This window comes from Oncorhynchus mykiss, chromosome 22, assembly GCF_057628025.1.
Source record: "Oncorhynchus mykiss isolate SJ-2025 chromosome 22, ASM5762802v1, whole genome shotgun sequence".
Classification (NCBI taxonomy): domain Eukaryota; kingdom Metazoa; phylum Chordata; class Actinopteri; order Salmoniformes; family Salmonidae; genus Oncorhynchus; species Oncorhynchus mykiss.
This window is the reverse complement of record NC_143043.1, coordinates 28,707,514-28,720,166: the sequence shown is the minus strand read 5'-3', so window position 1 is coordinate 28,720,166 and position 12,653 is coordinate 28,707,514. Positions and strand designations below refer to the sequence as shown.

At 44.6% G+C, this 12,653-nt stretch overlaps 1 protein-coding gene across 4 annotated transcripts in view; it reads left to right on the top strand.

Annotated features, from left to right (window-relative positions):
• The first annotated feature begins 8,311 nt into the window (after positions 1–8,311).
• LOC110501997 (BCL-6 corepressor) overlaps positions 8,312–12,653 on the top strand; it is a 91,915-nt gene continuing 87,573 nt past the window's right edge. For 2 of the 4 annotated variants that reach the window (XM_090215757.1, XM_036959541.2), the window contains exon 1: positions 8,312–9,196. The gene's annotated coding sequence lies outside the window, so the exon portion shown is untranslated. The remainder of the gene's footprint in view (positions 9,197–12,653) is intronic. The other 2 variants (XM_036959540.2, XM_036959539.2) reach the window with 2 other exon arrangements.

The window sequence follows — 12,653 nt, the reverse complement described above, 5'->3', positions numbered from 1 at the left end:
GTCAAGTGGTCTAAATACTTTCCAAATGCACTGTAGGCTAACTTAATGATTTCCCTCTAGTTGCTTCTGCCCCACACTGGGAACTGCTCAGCAAACTGCCCTATAATGGGGCCTATGCGGTTTTAACTAGGGGCTTCCCTCATCGGGGAGTTCCCAGCCTTCTTTCCACTCTTGGTTCAACTGCCTGTCATTGTCAGAGTTGGTTGGTTGATTGATAATACAATGACGAACAACGTGCAGATCTAGATAATTAGATTTATATAAATCCTTCGCCCGCTCGCCCGGCTGTCCGTCTGTGCGTGCTTGTGAGGGCTGCACAAGCTGGGTGAGGAACTGCATGAAATGTATTTTTTGTCTTATTACACCCCCCCCCTCGTCTCTCTCTCACACACGTACTCAAACAAACACTCAAACACACACAGCACAGGCTAGTTTGTTTGCTTGTGGTGTGTGTGAGTAGTGAGTGGGTGGGTGTTTGTGTGTGTGTGTAGCCTATCTCTGTGTTGCGTGTGCACAGCACCAACTAATTCCTATACCATGCATATGATTATGGCTGTATTATGTTGTCTTGGGGTAAAACACCCCCCAAGGTAAAACACTTCTGTAATTCTCACAGAAAAACCACTTTGTCATACTTTTTATTTGAACTCTTGTTCAACTAAAAATGTAATCTCTCATCTCAATTTAAGTCAATCCAACAGAACAATGTTGAGCTAAATTGACCTAATATTTTATCATTTAGAAAAAGTTATATATATAATCTAATGAAATTAGATTTATAACCATTTTTTATAAACCAGTAGGTAAGCCTTAAGATAAATAATCAAAAATGCCCCCAGGGCAATACAATGCAAGTCAATGGTACTCTCTACAGTGCCTTCAGAAAGTATTCACACCCATGTTGTGGTAAAGCCGGAGTTTAAAATCGATTACATTTAGATTTTGTGTCACTGATCTACACACAATATCCCATAATGTCAAAGTGGAATTATATATATATATATATATATATATATATATATATATATATATACAGTGGGGAGAACAAGTATTTGATACACTGCCGATTTTGCAGGTTTTCCTACTTACAAAGCATGTAGAGGTCTTTAATTTTTAACAAGGGTACACTTCAACTGTGAGAGACGGAATCTAAAACAAAAATCCAGGAAATCACATTGTATGATTTTTAAGTAATTCATTTGCATTTTATTGCATGACATAAGTATTTGATCACTTACCAATCAGTAATAATTCCGGTTCTCACAGACCTGTTAGTTTTTCTTTAAGAAGCTCTCCTATTCTCCACTCATTACCTGTATTAACTGCACCTGTTTGAACTCGTTACCTGAATAAAAGACACCTGTCCACACACTCAATCAAACAGACTCCAAACCCTCCACAATGGCCAAGACCAGAGAGCTGTGTAAGTACATCATGGCTAAAATTGTAGAACTGCACAAGGCCGGGATGGGCTACAAGACAATAGGCAAGCAGCTTGGTGAGAAGGCAACAACTGTTGGCGCAATTATTAGAAAATGGAAGAAGTTCAAGATGACGGTCAATCACCCTCGGTCTGGGGCTCCATGCAAGATCTCACCTTGTGGGGTATCAATGATCATGAGGAAGGTGAGGGATCAGCCCAGAACTACATTGCAGAACCTGGTCAATGACCTGAAGAGAGCTGGGACCACAGTCTCAAAGAAAACCATTAGTAACACTACGCTGTCATGGATTAAAATCCTGCAGTGCACGCAAGGTCCCCCTGCTCAAGCCAGCACATGTCCAGGCCCGTCTGACGTTTACCAATGACCATCTGGATGATCCAGAGGAAGAATTGGAGAAGGTCATGTGGTCTGATGAGACAAAAATAGAGCGTTTTGGTCTAAACTCCACTCGCCGTGTTTGGAGGAAGAAGAAGGATGAGTACAACCCCAAGAACACCATCCCAACCATGAAGCATGGAGGTGGAAACATCATTCTTTGGGGATGCTTTTCTGTAAAGGGGACAGGACGACTGCACCGTATTGAGGGGAGGATGGATGGGGCCATGTATCGCGAGATCTTGGCCAAGAACCTCCTTCCCTCAGTAAGCGCATTGAAGATGGGTCGTGGCTGGATCTTCCAGCATGACAACGACCCGAAACACACAGCCAGGGCAACTAAGGAGTGGCTCCGTAAGAAGCATCTCAAGGTCCTGGAGTGCCCTAGCCAGTCTCCAGACCTGAACCCAATAGACAATCTTTGGAGGGAGCTGAAAGTCCTTATTGCCCAGCGACAGCCCCGAAACCTGAAGGATCTGGAGAAAGTCTGTATGGAGGAGTGGGACAAAATCCCTGCTGCAGTGTGTGCAAACCTGGTCAAGAACTACAGGAAACATATGATCTCTGTAATTGCAAACAAAGGTTTCTGTACCAAATATTAAGTTCTGCTTTTCTGATGTATCAAATACTTATGTCATGCAATAAAATGCAAATGAATTACTTAAAAATCATACAATGTGATTTTCTGAATTTTTGTTTTAGATTCCGTCTCTCACAGTTGAAGTGTACCTATGATAAAAAATTACAGACCTCTACATGCTTTGTAAGTAGGAAAACCTGCAAAATCGGCAGTGTATCAAATACTTCTTCTCCCCACTGGATTGTGTTTCAAAACACCCAGTCACTACAAAGATACAGGACTCCTTCCTAACTCAGTTGACGGAGAGGAAGGAAACCTCTCAGGGATTTCACCATGAGACCAATGGTGATTTTAAACCATTTACAGAGTTTTATGGCTGTGATAGGAGGAAACGTAGGATCTATCAACATAATTGTAGTTACACCACAATACTAACCTAAATTACAGAGTAATAAGAAGGAAGCCTGTACAGAAGAAACATATTCCAAAACATGCATCCTGTTTGCAATAAGGGACAAAAATAAAACTGCAAAAAATGTGGCAAAGAAATAACTTAATATCCTGAATACAAAGTGTTATGTTTGGGGCAAATCAAACACAACACATCACTGAGTACCACTCTTCATATTTTCAAACGTGGTGGTGGCTGAATCATGTTATGGGTATGCTTGTCATCGGCAAGGACTAGGTAGTTTTTAGGATAAAAAGAAACGGAATAGAGCTAAGCACAGGCAAAATCCTAGAGGAAAACCCGTTTCATTCTGCTTTCCAACAGACACTGGGAGACAAGTTCACCTTTCAGCAGGACAATAACCTAAAACACAAGGCCAAATATACACTGGAGTTGCTTACTAAGATGCCATTGACTGTTCAGTAGTGGCCTAGTTACAGTTTTGACTTAAATCGGCTTGAAAATCTATGGCAAGACTTGAAAATGGCTATCTAGCAATGATCAACAACCAACTTGACAGAGCTTGAAGAATACTAAAAAGAAAAATGGGCAAATATTGTACAATCCAGGTTTGCAAAGCTCTTAGAGACTTACCCAGAAAGACTTAAATCTGTAATCGCTGCCAACGGGGATTTAAACATATTGATTCAGGGGGTTGAATACTTAACTAAACAAATTATATTAGTGTTTTATTTACCATTAATAAAAAAAATACAATTTTTCTTCCACTTCCACTATTTTGTGTAGATCGTTGGAAAAAAAAAGACAAATAAATACATTTTAATCCCACAAAATGTTGAAAAAGTCAAGGGTGCTGAATACTTTCTGAAGGCACTGTATCAGCATTTTCCAAATCATGTCCAAATAATCTATAAGTAATTTCATTGATTTACATCATCCATTTTTTGATACTTTAGGAAGATTTGGACAGGAAGTGCACAAATGAAAATAGGTTAAAAAAAATGAAAATAGGTCAATCAAAACCTTTTAATAGTGAGGTGTGCAATGCCATTTGGTTTCGATATTTGACTTATTTATTTAAAATAAGATACCTAGACTGTAGCTTATAAGAGTAAATTACTGTAAAATGTCTAAATGAAACACATAACATTTATTTTAACACAGTTTCAGGAGGCTTTTTTTTGGGGGGGGGGGGGGGGGGGGGGAATAGTGGCGCAAAACGCCCCTTTCTAAAGTTTCTGTTTTTATCAAATAACATAAAATAATAATTCAGCCCTTCGACGTGTGTTTTCGTAAGGATAGCACGTATGCACGTATCTACTGAACGTTGCGTTTTCCCCCAACATGCCCTTACGTGCCTCGTCTGGTCTTGTCTTGTGCTCTACAGGCTCTATAAGAGAGCCATTTAATTCCCAAATGTCGTAAAACGAGCCCCCACCCACACACACACACACAGTCTATATGTTTCCCTCGTCTGCCGACCGCCGTCACCGCCCCAGATACCAGCTGCCGCCTCTCGAGCCGCGGACATTTATCTGCTGCGGTGGAGCCTGAACGGAAAGGAGAGCGAGGGAATGAGAGAGGGGGGAGGAAGGGAGGAGGAGAAGTGGAAATGAACCAGCGAGAGGGAAGATGGAAGGGCAGAGATGAGAGCTCCGTTATGGAATCGTACTCCGTTTTTCCGTCTCGAGCGCCTCTCTCTCTCTCTCAATTCAGTTAAATTCAAATGGGCTTTATTCGAATCGGAAACACGTGTTTACATTGACAGAGCAAGTGAAATAAACAAAAGTGAGATGACTCAAAGCAACATCAACAAAAAAGTATCGCACTATCATGCCTTCTCTCCTGCCATGGCTAATCGCAGTAGCACGGGAAGGGAGTGAAGCGCCGGAGGCCTCTCGGAGCTCGGTAGCGCCAATGTGTTTATGAGCATGTTTGTGTGTGTGTTTATTTGAAAGAGAGAGAGAGGTGGAAACTGAGCTGCAATTCCTAACCTCCTGCCAAATGTATGACCATATTTCCCTCAGATAACCCAGACCCACAAATAATTAGAAAACAAATCCAATTTTGATAAACTCCCATATCTATTGGGTGAAATTCCACAGTGTGCCATCACAGCAGCAAGATGTGTGACCTGTTGCCACAAGAAAAGGGCAACCAGTGAAAAACAAACACCTTTCTAAATACAACCTATAGTTATGTTTATGTTCTCTTTTGTACATCATTACAACACTGTATATAGACATATGACATTTGAAATGTGTTTATTCTTCTGGAAGTTTTGTGAGTGTAATGTTTCCTGTACATTTTTTGTTTCTTTTACTTTTGTTTATGATCTATTTCACTTGATTTGGAGTGTGCGCAGCCTGACAGCTCAGCCAGAGTGGGGAGAGAGGCGGAATAGAGGGGACGGGGGGGGTGAGAGTGCGGTGGGTGACGAGGTTACGAGCGGAACTCGACAGAGCTCTCCCGGAGGGAGAGAGGGAGGGAGGGAAGGGGGCGAGCTTCGCTGAGCTATCAAAGGCTATTGGTCTGCTCAGAATGCTTGAAAGCCAGGCTAATCTTTTTTGTCTTTTGACATTTTTAGGGAACCCTGCTAATTCTAGGTTATTTGATTACAGACCATTTTAATTTCAGCCCAATAAAGCTCGTTTTCTACATATTTTATATGCCCACACCTGGTGTTGCAGGTCTAAATCAGTCCCTGATTTGAAGGGAACAATGAAAAAATGCAGTGGAACTGGCTTCGAGTTCCAGAGTTGAGTTTTATAGGGGTCTATATTCTCGGCCCTTAACGATTCGCGTTTCTCTTTGTATCACTGATCAGCCTTGGCACGGGGCCATGCTTGCCCGACTGCGCTGGTCTGTAATTATCCCTGGTGAGGCTGCGCTAACGCAGCGTGGCGCGCTTGTGGGGAACCGGTTAGCCCGGCACGGCGGGGCGGGGCGGGGCGGGGGGGGGGGGGGGGGGGGGGGGGGTGGATTGTGATAAGGAATCCGTAACGATCTCAAGGTGGATTCCCGATTATTAGTGAGGGCGCAGTATGAGTGTAAGAGAGGTGTCCGTGTGTTAGAAAGTGTGTGTGTGCGTGCTAAAGAAAAATAGTACGGTTTGTCTGAGTAAGTGTATATTATAAAAGTGTGTGTGTCTGTCCATATGTGGATTGCGGTAAGCGATCCATAACGATCTGCAGGTGGATTGTGCTGATTAGGACCGGCTGCTGCTAGCTGAGCTGCGTGCAAAGAGCTTCCTGAAACCTGAGCCTGAGGTGTGCGTGTGGCATTTGTGTGTTAGTGAGATATTGTGCGTGACACTGTGCTAGTTTGCATGTTGGCCGCCCTAACCGAATGTGTGTGTGTGTGTGTGTGTGGGGGGGGGGGGGGGGGGGGTTCTGTACAAAATGTATGTGTCTTTGGCTGTGTGTGTGTGTGTGTGTGTGTGTGTGCCAGCAGTGTGTCTACTGTGTGCGATTGCCAGTAATGTGTGTGCTTCTCTAACTGTTTCCATGGGGCTTTGTGTGTGTGTATGTCAGAGCTGCTCCAGTGTCTGATTGCAGCAGCAGATGGCTGGATCACTGTGACCTCCCAGAGTGCTGCTCCTACACTGGGGTGTGTGTGTGCATTCACTGTTTTGGTTTACTGACACACACACACACACACACGCATGCACAGACACAAACACAAACTCAGAGCTCTGACTGTTTCACATAAATATACAGGGGCAACTACAACTACCTCACACACAATCAAACTTACATGAGCACAAAGTCACACATCCACATGGATGCACACTCGCGCAGAGCTCTGATGTAGGACTGGCCCGTGACTCCGCGTATGGTGGCTGTCTGTGCATGCTCCAGAGGGCCAATGCGGAGCTGAAAGGGGACGTGTGCATTCATGCATCCGAGCTTTGATCTTCTAGACCAGGCCAGTGACAACACTACCAGCCTTTGTCAGATGGACACTCCATCAGGTGGCCTTTTCCTGGTTGCACTTAAGTAGGTCGATGACTATCACTAAAAGTCTGAAATATGCCATTTGTTATATGTTTATGACAATATTAGGACATTTTCCCCTACCATGAAAGGTTGTTTTTCCTTGCCATGTCACAAGGCTCAGAGGGTTTGGTTGAATGCAAAATGACACATTTCAGTTTTTATATATTTTTTTAAATAGAAACAAAACCTGTTTTTGATCTGTGCATCTCTATCACTCCCTTCCCTGATTCACCTTCCATACCCTCACTACTACAGCAACCCTTCCCCAGCCCAGGCTTTTCAGGATTCGCCACCCACTCTCATGCTAATAGCGCGCGCGTGTGTGTGTGCAAATCCCTTGGGGCCGACGGCTCTCTGATTTCAGAGCAGAATAATGCAGCACTCAGCCCCTCTTTCATCTCCTCTCATTCTGCATTCTCTCTTTCTTCCTCTCTCTTTTCTCTTTCTCTGTCTGTCTTATCTGGTTCCCTCTCTCCTGTCCCTGCCTCTGCTTCTCTCTCTGACTTCAGTGGGCTAGTTTTAGGAAAATTCTCACCTGACAGTTTGCCTTCAAGGACTAATTTGTATGTTTTTTCAATGCGTGTGTTTGAGAGAGAGAGTGTGTGTGTCAGGCACTGCTTTTTCAGCTCCTACTCTCAGCAGCTGCATAAAATGCACCCAGACCTTCCCCTGCCAACTCTCCTCCCTGGCCTCTTCTCCCCTCCCACCTCCCTAACCCTCCCTCTCTCTTGCTCTCCCTCACACACCCACACACTCCAAGAACACACACACCACACCTCCGGCTAGGCTGGATATCCCTAGCCTCCTCCTCTTACACACAGACCTAACAGATTCATCTCAGCCTTGAGCAACCAACAGAACGTCTGCCTTCCCACTTCCTCTTTCTGGGTCTGTCTCTCTCCCTCCCCTCCTTTCTCTCTTTCTGGGTCACTCTCTCATCCTCTCTTCCTCATCACACTTCTCACTCACTGCCTGGCATGACTTTGCAACATGCAATATTGAACCCAAATATGTACAGAGAAAAATAGATATGCTGTAAAACCAGTGTCCTTGGCCATCCCCTGTCAATATGTTTGGATGGTGTGACATATTTGAATTGTGAGACAATGTTTGGGTAATTGTGTAAAGCCCAAACTTCTGTACATTGGGCTGGTACTCGGGAAGTCTGCCCATCTAGTTCACTGTGTGTGACAGCACAGTGTTTACTGTCTTGATACCCACGGTGTCAGACACACACACACACACACACACACACACACACACACACACACACACACACTATCAACATAGGCCCCTGAGGGTCTGACTCAGCGGCTGAGGTGTGGAGGCTTTACATTGGATGCTTTTCTTCAAGTTCTAGAATAAACGGCCCTTCATTGAACTTGGACGAGCAGGTTCTCTCCCTCCCTTATTTTTTCCACTTCCCTCTCTCTGTCATAATCCTACTTTACCTCTTCACTTTCCTTATCCCACTCTCTCGCTCTCTCTGCCTGAGCCTCCCGTTAAGCTACGGCGTCATCCCCCAGTCAATTTCTACCCTTCATTTATTTTTTTCCCCTTTTACCGTTCACTGCCACCCTCCCCCTCTTCTCGCTAGTGTTTTGTTTTACACGCCCGCCCCAGCGCGCGGTGTATGTGCAGGAGGTTTATGGTAATTGCGGTCTCCCGACTGGCCTTCTGGGTAGAGTCTGCGCGATTGAGAGAGCCGCTCGCGGTACAGCAATCCACTCCGCTCCGCTTGCCCTGTTCGGCGTCTTCAGCAACTCGGCACGAAAGGAGCTACCAGGAACTTTCAGAGAAAAACTACGGAAAGATATACATTCCCGACCTTTTTTCCCAATATCGACGGAGATAAATGGTATATTTTCGGAATAGACTGGGATTGACGAGATTGGAAGTAAGAGCTTTGAAACGGCATGCTCTGATAAAACCCAACATGGCGCTGCGAGATACGACCGAGCTGAATGCATTTCTGGAGTCCGCGGACCTTACCACCTGTATCCTTGCGCACTGCTAAACTGTACGTTACCAGCCACTGGGACGTTCTATAAAGGATGATTGGAAACCTTATTTCTAGGGATTTGTCACACTAAGTCGATTTTGACGGTTTTTCTCTCGTCTGTAAACATATTGACATTTCACTGTGAAAAAGTGTTGTGCGAGTGTAAAGGAAACACTATAACATATGGTTTAATTGACTGACAAGTAAATAACCCGTTAGACACACTTCTGAATATTTATATCCAACGGTTTGAATATTCACTGGCCCGAGATGTCTATGATTTTATAACGGAATCGTAACCTCCACGCACGAATATTTGCTCAGAGCCGTGAACAACTTGGAAAAACGGGAAAAGGAAAGTTGGAAATAGAGGATATTGACCAGGTAAGACAAATATTTGGGTAATAAAGACGTTTGGTTTTGGTGGGTCTTGTATTCGTTCTGCCACTGTTGAATGGTTATAAACCGTGATCTCCCCCCTCCTATGAGAGGATAGCCTATTGTGGGTATCCTATCAACACCACAACGACATAAATAGATTTTCTCCAACCTGACTCTGTCAACCCAGAAGTGTAAGCTTACGAAGCCTGGAAGAGAATTGTGTAAAGTTCTACTATACGGGTTCGGAGGGATTTTTATCTCGGTGTCTGTGCGTGCGTGAGAGAGCGAGAAGGGGGAGAAAGAGGAACGGCAACTTCTAAGAATAGCGCATAGGGTGGTCTTTGTGTGTTTCGGCGGGGCAGTGGCATGTGGTTGATAAATAACATGGGTTTAGTTAGTCATTCGGCCCTGTGCTTGGCGACCGGGACCGTCCTGTCAACCCGGAGAGCGATGAGTCGGTAAGTCATACAGGACGACGCTTCCCCGTCAACGAACGGTTCCGAGAACGGTTGGATGGAAAGTGACTGATAAGACTGAAGTAGGCTAGGCTACTAAATAAACCTTATTTTCTTTACCAGATCGATCTAAGTGTTCTCACTGTGTGCGTGTACGCGCCCTAAACAAGGTTACGGAATCCAGCCTCGCCCTGCCAAGAGGAGGGGATTGTTCCGTTTACACACGGTTCAACACAGTTCAACACACTCCATCTCTCTCTGTCATTTGAACCCGATCTGGGATACAGGTTACAGGGCTTTCTGCCTGCCTGGCAGTTTCAGTCTTAAATCACCACCGTGCACCAGCAAATTCCTTAACTTTTTGGGAGATAGTTTTCTTCCATATAGGTATATTGTCACTCATGCACATGTACTAGCTCCGCACGCAGCCACTGCCGTATGCCAGGGTTTCTCGCAATGACTGCATGGTTTTTCGCCGCGCATGAGGCGTGTGTGACCTCGGGCCAGTGATAGAACACTAATTGGGGCGCGATCGATGTCTCCATTGGTTGCAGCTCAATGGTATTAGTTAGCGTTCTAGAATTACGGTTCTAGAATATTGGAGTCGACCAAATCGTCTCTCTGGTATACAAACGCCGCTTCAAATACACCAGCATATACACAAACACACACACCCTGTTTAGCCTTGTACTTAAATATATACATACATACTTCGCTTGCCTGAGCTTATGTCATAGGTCTACTACGCACGGCTGGGAAGGAGATTATACGGGGCATGGCCTACTCTTTTCCCAACCGCCTTGCACTGGTATAGGGGGAAACCGTGATTTATGACATAGTGTTTGCCCCCTAGTCATTGTGGCAGATAAGTGATCACTTCAGATAGGCAGAGGACCAAAGTCAAAGTGAGAGCTTGCGTTGCGATTGTCCCATGACATGACTCAACAATGATAGTAAGTACCCTGAAAGTGGGGAAATCATGTGGTTTATTTGGATAGAGAAGGTTTTGGTTTTGGTCTGCAAACGGACTCATAGTAGAAGGAAGAGAATGGTGTGCTTTCCCAATGTAAATAACATTTGAGATGGCTATAGAGAGATTATTTTACCCCTATACAAGATAAATCAAATGAAGCAGCCAACGGGTCAAAAACTGGTTGAATCAACGTAGTTTCCATGTCATTTCAACCAAAACATTAAATTTAGGATTTTTTCCCAGCTAAATCTAATGGGTGACTTGTTTGGTTTATTTCACGTTAAATTACCGTTAGTTGATGACTCAACCAAATGCAAATCAGAACTGGACATTGAACTGACGTCTGTGCCCAGTGGAAGGTATTCTGTTTCCGATATCCAAATTTCCATATAGACTATATCTTGACAAGTTGCATCTTGGTTTTTTGGTTTTGTTTGCCTTCCTCCAAGCCTTCAGTGGCCTTGCGCACAGCACAGAGCGTACACACACACACACACACACACACACACACACACACACACACACACACACACACACACAGCATAGGGGAACAGTGGGAGGTATCCATATTTAGCCAAGAATTTATCGATTTGTTGGACAATGCCCCTGTAGGTCTATGCTAGATGGCTATGCGTAATGATGCGCACTTCACTTAGCATCTTTATTGTGATTGTTCGTGAGTGACCCGTTTCATAACGTTTTTTATTTATTCACGCATTATGTGGTTGTTGTATCCTTTTTTGTGCAATTATTGAAAGAGTGGATAAGAGTGTCTGAATGGCCCAGAGTGAACGACCTGCTTCTTTCTAAAGCTGTGTATAGTGCATAGGCTAACGTTTAATCAGCAGACCTATAATTTGACTTTCAAACTCACAGAGTTGATTCCACCTCGGGCTACTATACTTCATAAAGCCTAAAACAGCTCATTCTGGTTGCATTTTATTTTATAGCATCCCATTGGACTGTTTAGCGCCTCATTGCCTACTATGCTCGTGGGATGAGGTCAGCCGTGCTGATTCATTCTCCAGGTGTCCGTTCGCGCCCAGAGGTCAAAATTACGCACGAGAGAGAGAGCAAGAGGGACGTGGTGGGGTTGGGGGTGGGTGAGGGGGGGGGGGGGGGGGACTAGACATGAAAGGAAGAAGAAAATGAGAGGCCCCATAATTCCCCCCTGACGATGCAGTAGATTAGCCTGCTATAGCGTAGGTTGCAAGGTCATTGTTTCCTCTCGTTGTGCTCGAGTTACGATCTCTCCATACACTATACCACCATGTCTATATGGGCAGGTCGGGGACTTTATAAATGGAGCAGGAAGAACATTGCATAGACACTGATCTTAAGTCAATTTTGTGTTTATCCCCTTAAATGATTGGATCGGGAGGGTAAAGCCTACCCTGATCCTCGATCTGTGCCTATCTACCCGGAGCCTGGCAGGCTATTGTCCTGCCGTTTGATGGATCTGGTATTTGTGACAGCGTCTCTAGGCTCCCCGTGGGGCGGCATGGAGATGATAATCTGCGTCGCACAGGAACAATCTCACCGCCTCCATTCTAAACCCATTAAACGCTGTTGGGCCGTTTTGTAATCGGCTGAAATCAATGGATCTACGAGGGGGAATCCATGCGCTAATATGTCAATATAATTCTCTGTGGCCATGTGGGCGACCATGTCTGTGTCACCTGACTTTGGTTCGATATGGTGAAATGGACAGTAATCCTTCTGTATGGGAAGTGAGAAACAATGACAGTATGACCTATTAAAAATGAACCGTTATGTTTTTATGATTCACAGTATATCCTTGCTGCAGGTATGGCAAGGCATGTAGTTTTCTTTGGAGCTTGTGTTGGTATATCCCCATGTCATTATGTTGTTGTCTAGCGATTGATTGTAGCCCCGAATATAGGCCATGTTTTCTGCTTACAGCGTTGCTGAGACAAAGCTTCAGCCCTCCCATTTTAAGCTAATGTCACTTGTTGTTGTTTGTGTTCTTCCACTGAATACAACAACAGTCCCAACACCACCGCTGCGCTCT